This window comes from Piliocolobus tephrosceles, chromosome 5, assembly GCF_002776525.5.
Source record: "Piliocolobus tephrosceles isolate RC106 chromosome 5, ASM277652v3, whole genome shotgun sequence".
Taxonomy (NCBI): Eukaryota; Metazoa; Chordata; class Mammalia; order Primates; family Cercopithecidae; genus Piliocolobus; species Piliocolobus tephrosceles.
This window is the reverse complement of record NC_045438.1, coordinates 105,173,200-105,193,622: the sequence shown is the minus strand read 5'-3', so window position 1 is coordinate 105,193,622 and position 20,423 is coordinate 105,173,200.

Sequence of the window (20,423 nt, the reverse complement as noted above, 5' to 3'; positions counted from 1 at the left end):
CAAATATATGTTCAATTAATCTTCATAACTCTACAAAGTAGAAACTTTTATTATCTTCCTTTTAAAGGTAGAGAAATTAAGTAAAGATCACAAACCTAGTACCTTGCTAGAGTTGACACAACTAGTTCTGAGCAGAGTTAGGATTCTTACTCAAGCAATTGTGCTGTGAAATTCATGCTCTGAAACAATACGGTATAGTGCCTCCAATTCTGGCTTCTTTGGATTATCCTCCTTATGAGAAAAATATTCATTTTGACTTAAGTGGTAAAATTGAGACCCAGAGATGTTAATTTGCCCAATATGATTTTTATAGTAATTTATCTACATATTTTGAGATAATTTTATAGTTACAGGATTTGGTGGCCAATTAACCATAGCAAAGTAAAGAAAGACAGTCAAAATGATTTTTAAACTGCCTAACCTGGGAAACCTGAAAAGCAGTGGTGCAACTGAAAGAAATAATGTAGTAAACCAGAGGGCTGTATTTGAATATGTTATATTCAACTGGATGGGTTGAATCTGAAGCAATAACTGAGCATTCAAGAGGATATATTTTGTATTCGGTTACACACGTGGAATTGAAGCCAGGATAAAATGTTTAAGCCTGGAAAAAACTCAAGTCATCATCTTCTTAGAGATAATATTTTAAATTGTAGTTATTTACATATAAGAAATGTATGTTTCTTATTTACATATTAGTTATTTACAAATAACTATATGTTACAAATAACAAAATATGTTACAAATAACAAAAAGTTATTTACATATAAGAAATTCTTCTAAAGAATAAAAGTACTGGTGTAGTGTATCTGAAATCTGACCCAAGCTTTAAATATTAAGGCAAGATTGGCAGAAGAACCACTTTCATTGTAATGATGTTAAAATTTATGAACTAGACTTAGGGAATAGGGGATAACATGCTCTCAGTAGTAATTTTAGAAATAGTAGGTCTTGGGGAGCACAAGAAGTAGGGATGATTGCTCAGAAGAAAAAATAAATAAATATGTTTGTGTTGTGTGTGTATATATATTACTATTATGTACATTTATTATATATACTATTATATATACTATTATATACATATAATAGTATATATATTATATGCATATAATAGTAATATATAGTATATAATCGTATACTATATATACCATATACTATTATATATACTAATATATAATATAATAGTACTATATATAGTATAGTATATACTTATATATAGTATATAATAGTAATATATATATATATAACATATATATATATAATAGTACAGTAATTAATTTCATGAAAACTTTCGCATACCCCAGTATCACATTTTATGCATCAGGTCAGATTAAACAGCATCTTCTAAAAACCTAGATGCTGGTTAATATTACCTTGCCTCACATCCCTGTAATTTTTAATTATTCCCTAAATATGACCACATATATTTTTTTTATTCTTCCACTTCCTTCATTTTTTTCTGATGAAACTTTTATTCTGACGCTTCTACCTAATGGAAAATAGTTCCTTGCATACCCTTGTTATAGACCACAGGCTCTTTGGCTCCTCCTGTAATGGAAATTAACAAGGGGGCACACAGGCTCCCCAAACAAGGCTTTTATTTTAGGGCTTGTACTCCGACTCCAGGAAGGCAGTGGAGACAAGGCACAAGGACACATCAGGGGCTCCTGGAAAAAGCTACTAGGGATATTTCATCAGGCAAAGTTCAGAAACTGACATCAGGGTAGGGTGTGTAGACTGGGCAGGCCAAAGCACGTGAGTGGTAGGCTATGGAGGTGAGGATATCTGGTTGCAACGGTTATCTTGATAATGGGCCACGTGGTGGTCAGGCCAAGATAGCAAGGCTGTAAATCAATTTTTCAGCAGTGCTTTCAATTGTGCAACACTCCACAATGTTGATTAGATATTTAAATCCTATAAGGCCAATTTCTGGTATTCCTTAGTACAAGGCATAAACATTATGAAAGCATAGCACAATGGCTGTTTTCTTTGTGTGACTAAAGTCTTAAGGGTAGTGGGCATAGTGTCAGTGAGGTAGTTATGTGGGTTTTGTGAAGATAAGAAGAAAAAAAGAAAAAAAATTGTGAAGAAGGAGACACCTCCCACCCTTATTATATCTCACCCTTACATTATTTAGTAAATGTTTCTTCTGGTCTGTTAGCCTTAGGAATTAACTGATCCGTCAGCATTCTATAAATGATGATTGAGCCTCCCTTCATCATATTTAAGGAAATTTAAGTTTTGCACTTGGGATCAGATTTGTTCACTCATAAATATATCTTCTGGATCATTACTTGCATGCGTACATTAAATTAATTAATTTATTTATTAATTAATTTATTTATTTTGAGACAGGGTCTTGCTCTGTCACCCAGGCTGGAGTGCAGTGGCACCATCTCGACTCACTGCAAGCTCCACCTCCCGAGTTCATGCAATTCTCCTGCCTCAGCCTCCCGAGTGACTGGGACTACAGGCGCCCACCACCACGCCCGGCTACTTTTTTGTATTTTTAGTAGAGACGGAGTTTCACCATGTTAGCCAGGATGGTCTCAATCTCCTGACCTCGTGATCCACCTGCCTCGACCTCCCAAAGTGCTAGGATTACAGGCGTGAGCCACCACACCAAGCCTAAAAAATATTTTAAATCACTTAATTATGCTGGGTTTCTTTTCTATATGTATTGGCAATTTGGACACTAGACTCAAAATCATTATTAGATTCTGCCATCATCCTGGATGAATTAATGCAGCCTTCATTTAGATAGCTACACTCACTCAGAGTGTCATTCAGTCAGAACTCTCCTGGAAGCCTTATTTAAATCCCCTAACCTGCAATTAGCTATATCATACCCTTACGTTACTTGCTATCTACCTAACTACTTAAATTAGGAATCTGAAACCATCCTGAATTCTACTTTTAATCACCTTCCATATCTGTTGATCATCATAGCCTAGTTCAAGTCACCGTCATTTCTTATCTTTGAATGCACTAAAATGGTCTCTTAATTTCCTTTTGATTCTCCCCCTCTCCAGTCTATTTTCCACACCACATACAGAATGATATTCTTAAATGAAAACTAATTCGATCACTTTCCAATTTAACACCTTTGATTTTCTTTCTATTGCCTACCACTAGGGTCAGGAAACTTTTTTCTGTAAACAACCAGAGAGTAAATATTTCAAGTTTTTCTGTCTCAACTGCTCATTTCTAATACTATAGCACAAAGCAAATCATAGATAATACATAAGTCAAGGGGTGTGGCTGGATTTCAATGAAACTTTATTTACAAAAAAAGAGGAAGACTTGATTTGGTCCATGGACTGCAGTTTTCCTACTTCTAGTGTTCAGGATAAAGTTCAAAATCTTGACCATGCTTCTAAAGTCCTACTGCCCTAGTCACTCTTTCATATATTCTTTCTTGAATCTGGAGCACTCTTCTTGAAACAAATTTCTATTCTATTATTATTATTATTATTATTATTATTATTATTATTATTATTATTATTTTGGTCTCAGCCTGTCAATTCTTCACAGAAGGCTATCAGAACTTTTGATTAGGTAATATGATCATATGTTGCATGGCATTCTCTTTTTCTTCTTTCACAGTTATTCTTATTTCAGAAATAACATAGCTTAATGGTTTAGTGAATGGAACCACACTTCTTGTCTCAAAGCTCTACTCCATCAAATTCTTATGCAAGTTACTTAACCTCTCTGTGCCTGTTTTGCTCATCTATAAGATAGGTACAATAAAGTACCTCTCTTACAAGATGTTGCAAAAATTGAAAGAGTTAACATTTGTGAAGTGTTTAGAGTAGTGTCTGGCACATAATTAGGCAAAATAACAGCTCATTCGTTTTCCCTTTTCCCACTAAATCATAAGCACTAGAAGATAAATGGTATATGTATAAATATTTAATGAATTAACACATAGATTATATATATATATATTATTGAACTATTATTTAAACTATGTCATCCCTTCACTTCTTCACTGTTCAATTGTTTGTTTGCCTGCTTTTTATCTGCTGTATTCTCTAGTGCCTAAAATCTAGAATATAAATTCCAAAGGGCAACAAATTCTACATTAAAAACTGTACAACCACATAGTTGTTGATTGATAAATATTTGTGCGTAAGTATATACCTACTGAATATTATCAGATAAAGTCCCAGTTGTATAGACTCAAGGTCCTTTCTGATGCAAACACTGAATTCTGCTCAAGCCTTACCTCTCACATTGTTTTTGTGTGTTTCAACCACACTGAAATAATTGGAGTTCACATCATCTCTTTGGATATTATAGAACACTTCTTACAATATTCACACAGTTAAAATTTTTGTTCTGTAATATTACATCTAAGCTATCATTCAGTTTCCTAGTTTAAATATTTATTTATTTTTTATAATAAAAATATTTCCTAACTACCAAAACCTAGTTTAGATGCCACTTTTGTTTTTTTACATTTCTGTACCAAAACAATCTGTGCTTACTGAAATAAGTACTCACAAAATGAATAAATACGGTCACTTTGTTTGTATTCCTTATTAAATAAAGTTTACCTGTGCTAGGGACTATATTTTGTTCATTATTATATCCCAAGAACTTAACACAATGACTTGCAAAGAGTAAATATTCAATATCTATTTAATGAGTAAATGAAAATAAATGTACCTGGTAGACTTAGTGTAAAAAATTACAAATTAATCTTATTGCTTTTAAGAAATACATAATTTGACCTATGTTTTGAGATTTAAGATATGGAGTCTACATTTTATATATAGTAAATTTCATCATTAAAAAAGAAGCAAATGTCATTTCAAAGGCTTAGAAGTGAGAGGACATTTTTAAAGTGTAGAAATATGGTGCTAGCGTTTGTTAATTAGCAGGTGATTAGATGGTCTAAATTTATAAAATTTAAAGACTGAAAAGTTAGTTTTTATTGTAAACTATCATGTTGATTTGTCTGTTTTAATCAGCATGTGTGTGCTAGTCACATATTGTTAGACACAGTTTTCTTTCTTCCTTCCTTTCCTTCTTTTCCTTCTCCTTCCTTCCTTCCTTCCTTCCTTCCTTCCTTCCTTCCTTCCTTCCTTCCTTCCTTCCTTCCTTCCCTCCCTCCCTCCCTCTCTCCCTTCCTTTTTTCTTTCCTTCCTTCCTTCCTTCCTTACTTCCTTCCTTCCTTCCTTCCTTCCTTCCTTCCTTCCTTCCTTCAATTTTTTTTTTTTTCTTTCACAGTCTTACTCTGTTGCCCAGTATGGATTGTAATGGAACAATCTTGGCTCGCTGCAAACTCCTGCTCCCTGGTTCAAATGATTCTTGTGCTTCAGCCTACAGAGTAGCTGGGATTACAGATGCTTGCCAAACAACCACCTGATTTTTGTAAATTTAGTAGAGGCCTGGTTTCACCTTGTTGGCCAGGATGCTCATGAACATCTGACCTAAAATGATCCTCCCACCTCAGCTTCCCAAAGTGCTGGGTTTACAGGTGCAAGCCATTGTGCACAGTCGAGACAATTTTCATCTATTAGAGTGATTTTTATCTGACATTCTGATCCAGTTCTCTTGCCCCTTAAAGTTAAGAAAGAAACAACCAGCTAAAATATGCAATACATTCTTATTGCAATTTGTTTTTTTATTACATTTACAACAGTTTCTTATGTAACTCTGTCTCATACTTACTTGGTTGAATACTAGATTGCTTAGTCAAGAACAGTCTGACTAGCAAGGAGGTTCCTTAAAATTCATACACATGAAAATATCAGATTTGCATTTTTTGAATGAAAGCTTCCTTTAGTTGTATGGCAAAACAAAGTCTATTCTAGAAATAAATATGTCATGTGTATTTCTACTAAATATTCAGGGATCACAATTATTTTAATTAATTCATCTCCCTTTTCATGACATTACTAAAAATATATCACATTTTTAAACAGTACATCACTCTTATATTGTTCAAGTATTTGTGCATAATTTCACACACCAAAATTTTGCAAGAATAATAATTGTACTAAGGGAATCTGTCTACCTTTTACTCAGATTCACCAACTATTACCTTTTACCCCATTTGCCTGATCTCTTCTCTTACTCTGTGGATTTCTGTTTCTCTCTCCTAATATTTGAGGTTAAGTTGCATAGATCATGGCCTTTTCTCCTAAATACATGTTTGTAATTTATCAGATGCTAGTATTGTTTTTAACAAAACCACAATGTAGTTATCTACTCAGTAAATTTAATATTGATTCAAAATTTTATATAATATACAATACAAATTTTAATTTTGTCAAAAGAGATATATTATTTTTATATTTTTTTATCTCCAATACAAGACTCCATCTAGGGACAAATGTTTTTATCTAGCTGTCATGTCACTTTAATCTGGAACGCTTTAAAAGCCTCTTTTTGTCTTTCACTTCCATTTTTTGAAGAGCACTGTTCTCTCCCCCCAGCTGAGTTTGTCTTTTTTCTTATGATTATAATAAGATTAGGCATTACTTCCTGGATTGTGATCTGTGGTGGTTTGTTATTTTCAGGGAGTTATATCTGAAGTCACACAATGTCTATCTCTTGAATTGGCAATGCTAATTCTGATGAGTTTATCCAGGTGTTCTTTGATTTCACCACCATATTTATAGTGTTTATTATTCCCTTGTATCAATAAGCAGATTGTAGAGAAAGTCTTCAACAGCATATAGATAACCTGTTCCTCATCATATTTTCCTGTTACATATAGTAGCTATTGATGATCCTTGCTTGATTCACTCTTAATATGATAGCTGCAAAATGCTGATTTCCAATTCTGGAATTCTTTCCTTTATACTCTTAGTTATGTATTCATAGTCTTATGTATTGATTCATTATACGTATGAATTAACACATTTATAATTTTAATTACTTGTCATTCATTGATATACTGAATTATTTTGGTTCTCAAATTGTCCCAGATTTGAACAGCAACAATTCCCACTTTACTATTATAACTTTCTTATTACTATTATTATTATACTTCTGGCATCAGACATTATAGGTTTATATGGCATATACCTTGGCTCTATAAGAGACATTTTTCTTAGGATCTGTGGTTTCTCTTGGTCAAGTATGTTATTTAGTGACCAAGATTCAGGCACTTGATATGCTCATTGCTGTTGGAGTGTCATTATGTCTTGACCTTTTCAGAGTACAGAACTTGAAAATACATGTCTTTTATAAACATATGCATAACTCACATATACAAATGTACATCACCGGTACAAATGTACATAGTGCACAATGGCATGGTCTTTTCTGCTTCCTGCATTCCATAGTTGTCATTTCTTCTTCTTCAGTGAGAACCTTGGATCCCAAATGTATCAACACATACCCTTTTTTGCTCAACTCTATAATACATCTAAAATTGTTTTAGAATATTTTGCCTATCACATGACCAAAGTAGACTTCTTAAAAAAAGTTGAAGATTTATCTGCAATTGCTACTTCCACCAAAGACTTATATCTCATAACATATTATTTTCATATGTTACTTGAGTTTTCTCTCTCTCTCTCTCTGATGCTCCTCTGTCTATATCTCTGTTTTTGGTCTATCTCTCTCTCTCTCTTTTTTTTTTTTTCCTTTCTTCAGTGTTTTGATAATATTCATTTGAAATGCATCTGCAAGGCCAGACCCAGTGGCTCACACCTTCAATCACAGCACTTTAATACAGCGAGACCATGGCTTTAAAACAAATTTAAAAATTAGCTTGGTGTGGTGGCATGCACCTGTAGTCCCAGCTACTAAGGAGACTGAGGTGGAAGGGTTGCTTGAGCCTAGGAGATCAAGGCTACAGTGAGCCATGATGGTACCACTTCATTCTAGCCTGGGTGACAGAGTGGGACCCTGTCTCAAAAAATAATTGATTAATTAAAACTAAAATAATATAAAGTACATTTACCCACATTTTTACCTTTATTTCTACATGTTTTTCCTTTTCATTTTTATTGATTTAATTAACTCAATATTTTTTAAAATGTAGAATATTATCATGCTTACAGAAATCAAGACAAAAGTAAAACAAGGGGTCTCTTGTACCTCATTTCTCCCAATTCCTTGTAAGTAATCAATTTAGTTATCAATTTTATTACTACTGTATTGCTTTTTTAAAAAATGAGTGTGTATATATGTGTGTATGTGTATACATGCATAAATGTGCATGCTGTCTTTCTTTTCTTTCCTTTTACAAAATGTGTATAGGTACACACACACACACACACACACACACACACACACACTTGGTATTATTTTTACTTCACAATGTCTCCTGGAAATACTTTTACATCAGTTCACAGGCCTTCAATTTTTACAGTGGGGTATTATGATTGTACATTCTAAGTTGTGTGAGTGTAACATAGTTTAGTACTCAATCTCCAATGATTGGTTCCTAATATTTTACAGTGAAAAATAATGCTCTACTAAACTGTGTTTGTGAATTTTTACGTTTTCAGAAGTTGTATCTGCAAGGATACAATTAAGTGAGATTGCTGAGTTGAAAGGTTAGAGCACATGAAAAATTTTATTAGATATTGCCAACTTTCTCTCCAAAGGTATTGTATCTATTTTCATTTTAGCAGTCAAAGTCTATGACTGCCTGATTTCTCACAGCCTTGCAATTCTCAAGCTTCTGATATTTTGCCAATCCTAGCGGTGACAAGTGGAATTTCAGAGTACTTTTCATTACCTTTCTTTCATTAGGAGTGAAGTTGAACATTACTTCATATGTTTATGGGCCTTTTTATATCTCTTTTTGTGGATTGTTTATTCATATCTTTTCCTTATTAACTATAATATTTTTTGGCTTTTTATTTCAATTTTTAAAATTTCCTTTGCTGTGGTGAAACTTTTTAAATGGATAAAATCCCATTTGTCCATTTTTACTTTGGTTGCCTGTGCTTGGGAAATTTTACTCAAGAAATCTTTGCCCAGACCAATGTCCGGGAGTGTTTCTCCAATGTCTTTCTCTAGTAGTTACAGTTTTTAAACTTAAGTCTTTAAACTATTTTGGTTTGCTTTTGTATATGGTGAGAGTTTGAGGTCTAGTTTCATTCTTTTGCATATGAGTATCTTGCTTTTTCAGCATCCTTTATTAAAGAGACTGTTAACTAAATGAATTTAAAAACCCACAAATGGGAAAAAAATATTTGCAAACTACCCATCTGGCAAGGAATTAATAACCAGATTATATAAAGAGCTCTAAAAACACTCAATAGCAAAACAAAACCAAAATAAAAGAATCCAATTAAAAATTGTGAAAAAATCTCAATGGATATTTCTCAAAAGAAGACATACAAATGGCAAACAAGTGTATAAGAAAATGCCCAACATCACTAAGCATCAGAGAAGAGCAAATCAAAGAGAGCTACAATGAGATATTATCTCACTCCAGTTAAAATGGCCTTTTTTTTCAAAAGGTAAGCAGTAACAGATGCTGGCAAGCATGCAGAGAAAGGGGAACCCTCATACACTTGTTGTTTGAAATGTGAATTAGTGCAGCCACTATGAAAAACAGTATAAAGGTTATTCAAACAACTAAAAATAGACCTACCATGTGATCCAGCAACTCCACTGCTTGGTATATATCCAAAAAGAAAATAAATCGGTATATTAAAAAGATATCTGCACTGCTGTTTATTGCAGCACTATTCACATCACCCAAGAAGAGGAATCAAACTAAGTATTCATCAACAGATGAATGGATGAAGAAAATTTGATGTATATACACAATGAAATATTGTTAAGTCATAGAAAAAACAATGAAATCATTCTTTTTACAACAACATGGATAGAACTGAAGGACATTTTGTTAAGTATAAAGAATAAGATTTATTATTTGATAGCACAACAGGATGACTATAGTTAACAATAATTTATTGTATATTTTAAAATAACTATAAAAATGAAATTACAACATTCCTAACACAAAGAAGTGATACATATTTGAGGTGATGAATATCCCAACTATTCTGAATTTGACCTGTCCACATTGTATACTTGTTTCAAAATATCACACGTACCCCATAAACATGTCTGAGTATTACATATCGATAATAATAATCAAAATAAATAAAAATATATTTTCTCTATTAAGACTACTAATCCTGTATTTGTGATTTATGTTGCAAGTATCATTTTGGCTTTGTTGTTTGTCTTTTGATTTATTTCTGGTACTCTTCACCATGACAATTTCATCTTTATTTTTATGTAGTCAAATCAACCAATATTCTTAAATTACATTTGAATTTTAGCTAGAGTTAGAAAGCCTTTATCTATATCCAGGTAACAGAGGTAGTTACCCATGTTTTCTTCTAACAAAACAAACAAACAAAAAAATCCATTTGGAGTTTGTGTGTATGGTGGGAAAAGCTTTTTTTTTTTACATAAATTAGTCATTAGCTCCAACATTATTTACCAAAAAAGCTATCTTTTCCTCAGTGGCTTGACATATAATCATTATCATAGTTTTATATATCACTCTATATATATCTACATACATATATACATGTGTGTATATATAGATATATAAATGTATGCATGTATCTGTATATAGATACATATACAAATATACATGATACATATGTATGTCTATATATTGACATGTATGTGTGTATGTGTGTATATATGTATGTACTCCCTCTCTCTCTCTCCATATATATATATATATGGCAGTTGAGTCTATTTCTGCACTTTATTTTTTATTCTATTATATTTCTGTCCATTCCTGCTCCTGTATTCATTGTAGTGGATTTGTGCCATGCTTTAATTTCTCCTAAGACTAATTGCCTTCATAGATCTTCCTGTCCACTGTTTTCCTAGCTATTCTTATGACATCACAGTGTTCAAAAGCCATTAAAAAAGTGAAATGTTATTTTTAATTATAATTGTCCTTAATGTCTATATATCTCATGGTCAGTGTTAATTCTTAGAGACCTCACATAGCCTTTCAATCTAAATTGAGTCTGAAATGTCTATTAATTTATTACATCTTGTTATTCACATTCAAAGCATATATCAATATATGTGATTATATGCTTGTTTGTGAAACCATTTACTAAATGTCTTGCATTACCTGCACACTTCTGACCCACTCTCTACTTTTCTTTCATAAATGCTTCATTGCATGTAAGTGACAGAAATTTTAGTTCTGTAAATCCTACTGTCTATTTCATTGACTTTTTCCTTCAGTTGGCACTTGGTGATTGTCATCACTTCTGGATTAGAATCAGCGTACAAGGGGCAGATCATGGGAAGTTCCATGCAGAGCTGTAAAACCTTGTTTATCAGCACACTTACGGAAAACTTACATGACACTGCAATAAATAATGCAGGAGCTTTGAAGAAGTATAAGGATTCTGCAATAGCAAATGTGTGAACAAGTCAATGAGATGTACAGCCGGATTTAGAGAAATAAAATTTATGTCACTTATTTTCAATAAAGCATTCATGAAGGAAAAGTAGAGAATGAGTCATAAGTCCCTACTGAGTCTATGTCTGCATCCTTTCCAAATTCAACATGGTTACTATCTCTGATACAGTGGAAGAATGTAATGCTGCAAAACAAAATCCAGTATAAATATCATTAAAAAGGCCAAATTGCAAGAACATAATGACTCTAGAGAAAATAAATCAAACAGAAAAACAAGTGGCTTTGAAGAAATACATTAGTACCAGTGGCTTGTATAACATACACATTACCATCCTATTTACTCAGATCTCAATGGAGGGCATTTTCTTCTAAAAACACATTGGAAGAGTATTCCCTTTGAAGGAAATTAGAAGTCATTTCTCAGAATTAGGTGAGTAGATAAAATATATCTCAGTTTCTTGGTACTGAATTCTACTTAGTGACTTTTATTATTGAAGAAGATTGAGTCTTGATTTCTATTACATGAGAAGGGAATTAACAGTTTTTAACACACATCGTATATTTTAATATTCAAAGTTCACAAAATACTCTACAATTTGACAAATATTAGCATGTGGCAGAATTAGAAATTGAACAAATCTTGACTTTTTTCAATGTCAATGTCCTCTTCTCTATAAAATATTGTTTGACAAATATTATGGTATAAAATGTTTATGAATTATCTCACATAGTTTTATTTGTATTAAGTTATTTGAATTCATGAAAGGAAAGTGCTAGACTTTTCTTTCAGTTATTCCTACTGAATGTGGCAGAGAATTCACAGTTTCTAAATAAATTGACAAACACAAATGAATTAATAGAAATTAATGATAATAATTTCCTCAAGTAAAAACATGAAAAGTATATATACAAGTAACCCTAATTAGAAATGATCAATTAGCAGACAATAAATGGTTTGGGGTCTTAAGCAACACACTAAAAATTCTACAATTTCTGCTATTCCAATGAGAGAGATTAAACAATAGTGAAGGATAAAGTAATTATGTAGTAAATTTGTATATTTTCACATTACAGTTTAAAAAGTTATACAAATAAAATGACTTCAGAGACTTGATTGACTATGTCAATAGACCTAATGTGTTGAAAGATTTCAACAATGCTTATTTAATTTTAGTTTCATGGCATACATAAGATATGCCACTTTAACAATTGTAATTAATAATTATTTAGCATTCAGCTATAAAAAGGACAAGCACAGATTCATAATGTATAGCTTAGGATAAATATCATATATTCTTCAGTTATTGCATTTCAGGAAAGAGTAATGTTATTATAAGAAACATTAAGGTAGACACAAATTAAAATAAGTATTAATTCTATGACAAAGAGAGTTGTTTTTTAAGTTGTGTTTGTGTGCATATGTGTGTGTTATTTTGTCTTTTTAGGCTAATACCACTTTGATAAGAGCTGTTTGTCTGAAGGGTGCTTGGGAAGCCAAGATTTTTTTTTTTTTAATGATGGAATAAGGTAAAACCAAATTTCATGCTGAGTTCATTACCTATAGCTATACTCTCATAGGTTTTTTACTTAAATTTACTCTTACCACAGGTAATTGTCTCATTTTCCTCATAAGCAAACAGGGCATATTAGAATTGTCTGCTTAATTAGTTGATAAAATAATTCACAAAGTAGTATGATTGCTTCGACTCTGTTGCCCAGAGGAAATAATTGAGCAATTGCTACATTAAAAGATTTAGGAGTTTCTTTGAAAACTAACATTGAGGGCGTAGCTATATGATAGATCTAGATGACTGAAAGAACCAGAATTTGGCCAATTAAATGGATCATTGTGGACTCTTATGAGTAGATTGGAACAGTCAAAGTAAATGAGTTACATTACCCATGGACAAGGTAACAGAAACAATGCATCAGTCAAATCAATGGTGACCAGGTACACTAGAAAAACAATCAAATGAATCTGATAAACTGTTGTATTTCAGTTGTTTCAGCTGTGTATATCTTACATTTGCTCTAGACAGTAGAATTTGCACTGGAAGAATCAGGCTCATTAACTATTAAACACTTCAGGGAATAAAAATTCCAATGCTTCATTTCTTAGGATAAAATTTAATAAAGGACAGAAATTAGCACAACATTAATCTATCTAGTGGCAGGGATTGAAATATAAATGGGAACTGGAAAAGGCTTCCAACTTGTTATAGCCTTCAGAGTTTAGTTCAATATTATTCTCTATTTTTACATTTCAAAATTCAAAATTATATAGCCTTTTGAATTGTTATGACATATTGCATTTATATATGTATTCCTACATTTATGGATTAATTTTCTTAGGTTTAATTTCTCTTGTAAGAATATCTGACACTATATGCAAAACACTATATACAAACAGATACTAATATATAATTGAAAATGAGGGAAGCAAGAAGAAGCCCTGAAGGAGAGTAAAGGTTAACTTTGCCTCAGAGTAAGTAACTAAAGGAGGATGAATCTAGAGAGGTTTTGGAATAAAATACCCTAACAGATCCCATGGTGTTTTGATATGAATGCTGTTTTTTATTTATTTATTTTTTCAGATTCTTATGAGTTATTTTTAGGCTGCCAAAAAATTCGAAGTAAGAGCTTTTCTGGAATTATTTTGTCTTGTCTTCTCAATGTATTAGACAAGATTTAAACACAAACAATTATTGAGGAATCTTCACTTCTGTAATCTAGCAGAGAGAGGTGGAGTTGGATAAGGGGTATTTTAAAAAAGGAAGAATTCCTGATGTACAGATGCCTTTAATAACTAAAAGTGAATTTATAAAGTGTTATGTCTTGGTAACAAAGGCAAAATCTAAATCACTACTCATTTAGTGTTACAAAGATTACATTTGCTTTCCAAAAATATTAGATTTGAAGATCATTTGAATTATATGTCCTAGGTTGTCATATGATAACCATAAATTTAAATTTTAAATTAATTATAACCCTTTTTACGCAAACATATTGGTTGTCACAGAACATAATTCATTTCAAATATAATTATGTGATATTTTTCTCCAATAATTAACATTAAATGTATATCATAAAATTTAAAAAATCAAGGTTAAAATAGATTAGAACTGGCAGAATTCTGCTGAGTTTTGCAATATTCTAATCTGGTTTTATTGGTGCAAAGCATGTCTCTAAAATCTTTCATTATTTAATCAGACATTTTACTCCCTCTCGTGGAAGAATTTCCAAAGGGTTTAGTGACTCCCTCCAAATTTTAAATATGCAGATTTTTGGAAGTCTAATTTTTTTCAAAGAGAAGAATAATTCTCTAATTATTAAGACAAGAAAAATACGGTCATTAAAAACATTTCTTATCTTGTCAAGGATACTGATTCAAAAATGTGTTTACCATGGTAAGCAGCCAAAAGAGAAGGAAGAATGAAAATAATGAAATAATAATATGAAAAAATGGGAGCAATGTGAAATATCTAACCTTAATTTTGAAGGAACAGATAACCATTGTACTTACAGAAATTGTAGGCTTAAGTATATATGTCAAATGTAGAGAAATCTGAAAGAATATGCTTAAAAAGATGGGGAAAAGAAGTAGAAATCTGATATTTTCTCTAATAAATTTATAGTATATACAATCTCACAGTGAATTACAGTTAAATCGCTTTACTAAACAAGACATAATAAAATAAGAAATAAGTTAAATACTTACATGCATTTCATCGACTATAGAATTAACGCTAGCTGGTATTCACTGCTTTATTCTGCATAATTATATCGTATTTATTTTTTTAGTACATTCCTTTCTCCATACATCCTCATCAACTTCAAGTCACACAGACATTCTCCTTCTACCATGGCTCATATTATTTTCTCTATCTAAAATATTCTCCTTTTTTTGCTTTGTCCAAAATTTTTCTGTTCCTGCAATGGTAGTCAGAATTATGTCTCTTCAACCAATCATCATTTTTTCCTCCCCAAGTCTCAGAAGGACCATTAACCTCTCTTTTACTTAGGTCCTAAAATATCTTAGTATTTTGCACCTATACAATAGTATCCGTTTAATTCTGTCTTGGTTTTTAATTAGTTATATACAGAATTTTCTTCTCCTTTTGAGTATAAATTTAAACTACATTAAATTATCTATTTTCAAAATAAGAGACTTGGTTTTATCTTTGTATTACTAACAACACTTACCACCATGCAATGGTTATGGGGATTATAAAAATAACAATATTAGCTAACACATTAATGTATTGCTTACACAGTTTCAGGCACCATTCTAAGGGCCTTACATATTATCATGTCATTTAAAACATGTCTAATACAATTGGCATTTTAGTAATGAGTTTTCAGTAAAATATTATAAATCATATAAACTATCTGCCTTAAAGTATATAGTCCACTTAAAAGTTGAGATTTTTTCTGTCATGAAATGTCAATCTTAAGTGAGATGTATTAGAAGAGACCAACTTTATGGTAGATTAGAACTCGGCCTTTAGATAGGGTCAATGCACATCTTGGACATTAACTAGTTGTGTGATAGAACTCAAGTTCTTTTAATTCTCTTATTTATAGTTCCCTCAACATGAAAAAGTCATATTTTTCTAATGGACCTTTAAGAAAAGAAATATTATGCATTCAAGTAACTTCAAATATGTTAGGTATATAGTATATACTGTAAAACCCCACCCATTTTTATTGTCGATATTTTAGTTTTTACATATTCCTTTTTGTAAAGAGAGCTGAAGGCAATTCTAGGGACAACTGAGGGTGGAAAAAGGAAATGTTTTAACTTGGTCATATTTTTCACATAGAACCACTATTTTGAAGACATTTTATATATTTTTAAACATTATTTCAAATATGCAAACAAGTGTAGTGAAAAATGTAAGATATGTCTGTAAACACTTCACCCAGATTACTCAGTGTGTCATGGTAAATTTTAGTTAACTATTATAAAAAAGATATTACAGCTGAAAGACACAATTGAAGCTTTACCTGAACTTATTCCTGTCTCTCCCCAGATTTAACTTTTTCTTAATTTTAATTTTAATTTTTTTTTTTTTTTTTTTTGTGACAAGTTCTGGCTGTGTCACCCAGGCTAGAGTGCAGTGGCATGCGGTCTCAGCTCACTGCAACTTCCGCCTCCTGGGTTCAAGTGGTTCTCCCGACTCAGCCTCCCAAGTATCTGGGATTACAGGTGCATGCCACCATGCCTGGATAATTTTTGTACTTTTAGTAAAGACGAGTTTCACCATGTTGGCCAGGCTGGTCTCTGCTCCTGACCTAAAGTGATCCTTCTGCCTAGGTCTCACAAAGTACTGGATTACAGGTGTGAGCCACCACATTCAGCTGGTCCCTCCCTAGATTTAACCCAAAGTTGGTATCTATCCTATCCCTTGATGTTTTCATACTTTGACTACATATATAAATATATACAGTGTATCTAAATATATACATTATAATATCCAGCACTGTTATGATTTTAAAAAATGTAACTAGGAGTGAAATGTGTGTTCACAAGAATAAGTTTCAACTGGCTCTTTAAATTGAGTTATATAACATGCTCTCCATCGGTGTATGAAAACCACTGATTTCCCACAAGTTCTACAATATTTGGTAAGAAAAATTAATTTTGTCAATACATTGGTTATGAAATTTTATCTCATTTTGGCAATAAATTCAATTCTCTTTCAGATTCCCTTTGCCTTTTGTCTTTCTTTTCTGTTGATATTTTATGTTGATGTTTCTATGTTTTCGACTTTGCACTGGTTATACTAGGTTTTTATATATCTTTATACACCAACCTTTTTCAGTATGTAAGAATGTTTTCATAGTTTGTAAACTTCGTCTCTATTAACTTCATTTAGAATGCTAGTAACTTGACTTCTTATTTCGATAAAACAAATTCAATAAGCCAGAAGAGAACTGCTACACTTACTTTCCAACAAATGCATCAGTCTACCTTACCCACCAGCATCTATCCCTCTATGTTTTATCTTCTGTTTTAATCAATGTCCTATGTGTATTCCTATGGAATGTCAACAATTTCCCTTGTGGACTAAATCCGGTTTCTTCTTCAGCTCCAAAGAAGATAAAAGGATAAATTTTAGGAGTGACCCTCCTTCTCTAGGAGTGACCCTTCTTCTCTAGGGTCACTCCTGAAGTTGCTCCTTTTATCTTCTTTGCTTTCTGCCTTATCACTGTTTCCATTCTACTGGACTGTTACTATCAGCACAAAAACTTTATTAAATGAATTTTTTCTTAATCATGTGTTTTCTTTCAGTTATCACCATATTTCTAAGTTCTGTTTTGTACCAAAGTAATTACTTGTATTTAGGGTCTGTTCTTCAGTATATGATTTTTTTTTTTTTTTTCCTCAACAGACTGTAAAACGCACCATTCTTAAATAATACTTACTTGGTTACTGGAAATCTTAATTTTGTCATGCTGATGAACAAGCCTGTTTTCATTTTATTTCACATCTACAGACTTTTCAATAATTTTGATATTTTTTCTTCTTGAAACATATATTTATTCTTTAGGTTATCTTCATAATTCATCAGCAGTTCATATTTAAAAAGCATACTGTCATCCATTCTGTTTTAAATATTGGAGTAACTTCTCTTTTATTCTCTAACTACACAGCTGACTTATGATTTTCGATACCATATCACATTGATCATTTCAAATTTTTTATTTCAGTCTTTGAGTGTAGACTCATGCACTCAGCTGTCTTTAACATCTCCACTTGGATATTTAGTAAGCATTTCAAATGTAACTCATTCAAGAATAAATCCTTGACTCTTCTGTCTCGAAGTTACTCTACATCAACTGAATAAATTCACCATGATTCCTCCAATTGCTGAGGCTCTAAACAGAATTTAACTTTAATTTTTTTCCTCACAATCTACATGCAGTTAATTTACATTAAGTGGTTTAATTGGTCCTCCTTAAAAATTTATCCTAAACCTCATACTCATTTATTATCTCCACATTCTATCCAAGCTGCAGTATTCTCTCTGCTTGACAACTGCAATGTTCTCTATACTAGTCTCCCTGATGCCACACTTTGCCCTAGTTGTTGATTCTCCAACCAGGGTAACATTTTTATTTTTATTTTACAATTTATTTTAAATTCAGGGGTACAGGTTCAGGTTTGTTATATAGGTAAACTTGTGTCATGGGAGTTTGTTGTGCAAATTATTTCATCACTGATCTCACAAAAATACGAATAACCATCAGAGAATATTATGAACATCTCTATGAATATGAATTATAAAATCTAGAAGAAATGAATAAATCACTGGACACATACATTCTCCCAAGACTGAACCAATGAGAAATTGAATCTCTGAATAGGCCAATAACAAGCTCTGAAATTGAATTAGTAATAAATAGCCTAATAACCAAAAAGAAGAGCTAGTATTATTCCTACTGAAACTATTCCAAAGAATTGAGGAGAGAATCTTCCATAATTTATTCTATGAGGCCAACATCATCCTGATGCCAGAATAATATTTTCAATGGCAAGCAGATAATGTGATTCACTTGCACAGAACTTTGCAAAGTTTTCTCATGACAACTGAGATAAAATCCAAGGTCATTATTATAATTTTTAAGAGTTGTCAAGATATCCCATGCTTTACCTAATGTTTTAATTACTATGGCTAAAATATTACTGTTCATGTGAATGCTTCTCCTTATATTTCTTACTCAATTATCCTGTATATTTTTGTTCCTTTACCCCTACACATGCGTTTTTGAAACATATTGTTCAGGTACACAAAACTTATCTTGGAATTTTGACTGGAACTTAATTGAGTGTCAGACAATCTTTTATATATACACACACGTGTATATATATATACACACACACGTGTATATATATATATATATATATATATTTTTTTTTTTTTGAGACGGAGTTTCGCTCTGTCCCCTAGGCTGGAGTGCAGTGGCCCGATCTCGGCTCACTGCAGTCTCCGACTCATGGGTTCACGCCATTCTCCTGTCTCAGCCTCCAGAGTAGCTGAGACTACAGGCGCCCGCCACCACGTCGGGCTAATTATTTTTGCATTTTTAGTAGAGACGGGGTTTCACTGTGTTCGCCAGGATGGTCTCCATCTCCTGACCTCGTGATCCGCCCGCCTCGGCCTCCCAATCTTTTATATTTTTCTGGTAGACATGCTTTGATTTATCAATATAATATAAAATATAGGAAACCACATTCAAGAAGAAAAAGAAGAAAGATTAATTAATATAAAGGCATAAAATAAGAAAAAATATAAGAAGAGTATAAAACTAAATGAAAAGTATAAAAGATTATGAGAATATATTGAAAATTAAAGAAAATTTAACTTTAGCAGATATAAAGTTTATAAGCAATGGAGATAAAAACATCCTTTAAACAAGGCAAATATTAGTTCTACAATATAAAACTAAAAATACACCATTAGTAAATCATTGTTTATGCATGCAGATAAAATGAGAAATTGAAAACTAGAAAGTGAAAAAAGATTCTAATAATAAGATACATACAAATTTAACATGTGCAATGAGGACTAACATAAAAAGAATATAAAATAAAGCATGCCAGATGATAAAAAGTATAAAACCAAGTTTTAAGAAAAATATATACATATACTAATTTATCATAAAATAAGAAAATCATAAAATGTTCTAACTGCTGCAGAATGATCACCAGATCATTGCAGAAAATAAAAGGAAAACCTTAGCAATGCTATTGATACGTACATTTTTTATTGGTCTTTTTTTTTTAAACTTTACATATCCAAACATAAATTAATTTTATCCTTCCAATTAACAAGCTAAATGCAGAATTCTGTTGAAAATCTTGTGCTTTCAGAGTTGTGAGGACAATGTATTAATCTATTGTTTTATTTTCTTTGTTATTATACTTTGAGTTCTAGGGTACATGTGCACTATGTGAAGGTTTGTTACATATGTATGCATGTGCCATGTTGGTGGGCTGCACCCATAATGTATTGGCCTTTTAACA